Here is a 4938-nt window from a genome sequence, read left to right on the forward strand (position 1 = left end):
CTCTCTTGGCCCCTGCTCAGCCTGCTTTCTTATGTAACACAGGCCCACCTGCCCAGGGGTGGCACCACCCACAGTGGGCTGGGCCCTCCCACATCACTCATCAAGAAGATGCCCTTCAGACATGGCCACAGGCCAGTCCAATGGAGGCAATTCCCTGATTGAGGCTCCCTCAACCCAGGTGTGTCAAATTGACACTAAAGCTATCCAGCACACCCAGCATGGAACTGGGGAAATGATCGTCAGGCCCCAACCACAGGCAAAAAACACTTGTCAAATGCTAATTGTGGGGTGAGGGAGAGTAGATCTTTTAAAAAATATTTTATTATTTTTATTTTATGTGTATGAGTGTATTGCCTGCATGTATGTGAGTGCACCTGTGTCATGCAATACCACGGAGGTCAGAAGAGGGCTTCAGATTCCCCTGGAACTGGAGTTAAGGATGGTTCGCAGCCTCCATGATTTAAGGGAATTAGTCTAGATAAGCTGACCAGACTCCAGTGGATGAATCTGTACCAAGGGACACCTGGATAGAAGTTCTTGACTCTATAGGACTTAACATATGACAGAATACATGCAATCTGGTGGAGCTTTATGAGGTACAGGGAGGATGTCCAAATTCGATTAAGATGTATTATATGAAATGAACAAAAACTCAATAGAATACTAAAAATGAAAAAAAAGAACACCGATTTCAAACCTCTGCTTCCTGAGGCTCAGGGAAGAGGTATCGGGGAAGACTAACAGTCAGAGCTGGTGGATGACCACAAGGAAACAGAGTTTTCCTGACAGGTGGTAGTTACCCATCTGAACTCACAGCAATGGTGATGGCATGCATGAGTTGTATGCAATCTCTAACCAGACAAAAGTCCCAGCATAGACATGGAGGAGTGGGTAAGAAATCCCAACCCAACCTAAGGAACTTTTGGCAAGTGATGAATGCTGGGATGGGGAGAGACAAGGTCTTACACGGGTGGAACTCTTGGTGGGCCCAGTGGGTATGAAACAGCTCAGGAAACACCCTCTTGTCCTGGGCTGGGACCTGGCTCCATGTTCTGCCTGCTCAGGCGTTTTTTGCAGTCACTAGTCTTCCCAAACAGCTGCAACTGATTTGGGGGCTATCCATGGCCCTGACTATGGCCTACAAATATAACCAAAATAACTCCAGGATGTATAATCAAAAGAATGCATAACCAAATTACTATAGCAAGGTCTTTCTGACCTACATCTGCCTCAACTGTCTTTGTGGTCTTTGTGGGTTTTGCTTTTATAAACTCTGGACCTTTGGACTGATTCGTTTCTGAGGCACTAGCCACCCTTGGATAAGGCTTGGTGGTAGTCTGTAATTCTCTAGTCTGGGTATAACAGGTGGACCCACACTGAAGGACATTTGGGGACACAAATCAGACTCTATAGGCTGCAAAATATATAAATATATATATGAGAGTACATTAAATTGAGCGGGAAGCAGGTGGGAAGGGTGAATATGGGAGGGAATCTAAATACCATCAAGCTGTGTTGTATGGACACTGGAGAGATGGCTACGTGGTTAAGAGAACTCACTGCTCTTGCAGAGGACCTGGGTTTGGGTCCCAGCATCCACAACCACCTGTTACTCCAGTTTCAGGGGATCCAACACCCTCTGATGACCTCTGCAGGCATTGCACGACACTTGTATACATGCAGGCAATATACTCTGTGCTGGATAGCTTTAGTGTCAACTTGACACACCTCAGTTGAGGGAGCCTCAATTGGGGAATTTCCTCTATTGGACTGGACTGTGGCCATGTCTGTGGGGCATCTTCTTGATTGTTGAGTGATGTGGGAGGGCACAACCACTCACTGTGGGTGGTGCCACCCCTGGGCAGGTGGGTCTGTGTTGCATAAGACAGCAGGCTGAGTGGGGGCCAGGGGAACTGGTCAGCAAGCAGTGGTCTTCCATGGCCTGTGCTCCAGCTCCTGCCTCCAGGTTCCTGCCCTGAGTTCCTACCTTGGGCTCCCTGATGAACTGTGACCTGGGAGATGTAAGACAAATAAACCCTTTCCTCCCCAAGTTGGTATTTGTCAGAGTGTTTTGTTGCAGCAATGGAGAAACAAACTAGGACATACTCATACACAAAGAATGAAAACAATAACAAATATTTTAATGAAAAAACCATATTGTATGAAAATCACAAAATTCAATAGTATATTGTATGAGATTTGCAAAACTTAAAAATAAATTAAAAACTCCATTGTGTACCTATTCCATATTAAATGTTTTTATTTACTTATTTTTATTTTATGTGTATGAGGGTTTTACCTACATCTTTGTAAGTATACCCATGTTGTACAATGCCCATGGAGGTCGGAAGAGAGTGTCAGTACCCCTGGAACTAGAGTTATGGATGGTTGTTAGCTGCCATGTGGGTGCTGGGAACTGAACCCAAGTCCTTTGCAAGAGCAGCCAGTGCTCTTCTCCACTGAGCCAGCTTTCCAGCCTTTATCCCATATTTTCTTTATCTGCCCAATCATTCACATATTGGGTGTTGCAAATAGGGCTGCAATAAACATGGATATGCGGGTATCTTTATTAGATGCTGACTGATTTCTTGGGACTCTGATTTTAACCTTTTGAGCATAAACCAAAAATATATTCTGGTGAATCATATGCCTATGTCCTTAAAAATTAGAGGAGAGATGAAGACTTTCTCAGAAAAAATTGCTGAGGAGGTTTGTCCCCATTAGATCTGCCTTATAGGAAATCTAAATCAGGGGCTGGAGAGATTGCTCAGTGGTTAAGAGCACTGTTTCCTCTTGTAGAGGCTTTTGTTCTCAGGACCCACATGGTAGCTAACAGCCACTTGTAACTCTGGTTCCAAGGGATTTGATACCCTCTTCCAGCATCTGTGGACATTATATGCATGTGATACACATGCATACATACAGGAAAATACACACATAAGATAAATTCAGTCTTAAAAAGGAATGAAATGTAAACCAGGATACTATACATAAACATGAGTCCTGAGCTTGAGCTCAGAGGTAGGGCAGCATGAAAGACTTCCTGAGGTGGTTTCCCAGAACCAAAATAAAACATAATGTAAAAGTCACTGATGAAGCTAAATCTACAGATAAATACAGAATATTGTAGTGCCTTAGTGGTGATTGCCGTTCTCATTGCTGTGACAATATGCAAGACAAAATTAGCTTAAGGAAGGAAGTGCTTATTTTGGACCATAGTCTGAGAGGATGCAGTCTATCATGGTGGGGAATTCATGGCAGCAAGACCTTGTGGCAGTTGGTCACATTGTGACCACAGCCAGCAAGCAGAAAGTGCTACATGCAGATGTACTGGCCCTTTTATACTTTGTTCCTTCTCTTTTTTATGACTTGAGTGTGAATGTGGGTGTGTGCATGTGAGTGTGGGTGCACATATGCACAGCATGAGTGTCAATATCGGAGGGCAAACTCGGATGTCAGTCCTCCGGGTCCTTCCGCCTCTCCTTGGCCTAGGATTTTGGCACAAAGGCAGGTTAGCTGCCCTACAAACTTCCAATTATTCCACTGTCTCTACCTCTCACTTCACCATGGCAATGTTGGGTTTATGGGTTCAGCACTATACCCAGTTTTCTATGTAGGATTTGAGGATCCAAAACCAGATCCTCACACTTGGGAGGCAAGGACTTTAAACACTGAGCCATCTCTCCAGTGCTCTATTGTTTGTTTTCATTGAGAATGAGGCCCCAGTCCATGAGAGGGTGCCATGTGCTTTCAAGGCGGGTTTTCCTTCCTCAGCTAAATCTTCCTGAAAATGCCCCCACAGATACCCCCGGAAATGTGTCTCCTAGGTAACTACAAATCCAGTTATGTTAGCGATGAAGATCCACCATCACAGGCCTTTGATACAATGCTTTTTCTTCTAGGCTGAAATTAAAGGGCATGAACATGGCTTCTAAGAGTCTACCAGCTCCATTTCTCTTTGGAATGAAGCAAAGAAGGAAGGAAAAAGGAAGAAAGAAAAGCAGGAGACAGGTGGTGGGCATATTAGTATTACACAAATAGAATTAATGTGAGATCCCGTCATAAGAAACAAAGATGTTCATTCTATATTAACACAATCCATCAGAAAACATGAACACCTATGAATGTACATATCTATCCCATATAAATACATACATATGTAAGAAGAAACAGAGATAGATGTAATAACAGCAGATCCCATGTTTACTTTAATATTGGACACTGCCCAGATAGGACTACAGTAAGGAAACAGTGGGCATGAACAACACTGTAGTTCAGATGGGCCTAACGGACATGCAGGAACCTTCCAACACACAGTGCACACAGAGTACTCTCCAGGAGTGGACTGGCAGGTCACATAGCAGGTCTAATCCCACAGTGCACAAAGAGTACTCGCCAGGAAAGGACACAGCAGTTCACAGAATGGGTCTCACCCCACAGTGCACACAGAATACTCTCTAGGAAAGGACATGGCAGGTCACACAGAAGGTCTCAGCCAATTTAAGAAGTCTGAAATCACATTGTCTATTCAGACAACAAATGCATGAAATTAGAAATCAACAATAAAAGGGAAGGTTAGATTCAGTGATGCATACCTGTAATTCTAGCTACTCTGAGGTCTGAGACAGAAGGATCATGAGTTCAAGGCTGTCCTGGTTTATTTCTCCATTGCTGTGACAAAATATTCTGACCACTGCCAACTTGGGGAGGAAAGGGTTTATTTAGCTTACATATCCCTGGTCACAGTTCATCTGGGAGCCCAAGGTAGGAACTCAGGGCAGGAACCTGGAGGCAGGAGCTGGAGCACAGGCTATGGAGGAATGCTGCTTACTGGCTTGCTCCCCTGGCCCCTGCTCAACCTGCTTTCTCATCCAACACAGGCCCACCTGCCCAGGGGTAGCACCATCCACAGTGGGCTGGGCCCTCCCACATCACTCA

Source organism: Nannospalax galili, unplaced genomic scaffold (genome assembly GCF_000622305.1).
Source record: "Nannospalax galili isolate Female #2095 unplaced genomic scaffold, S.galili_v1.0 scaffold632, whole genome shotgun sequence".
NCBI classification, from domain to species: Eukaryota; Metazoa; Chordata; class Mammalia; order Rodentia; family Spalacidae; genus Nannospalax; species Nannospalax galili.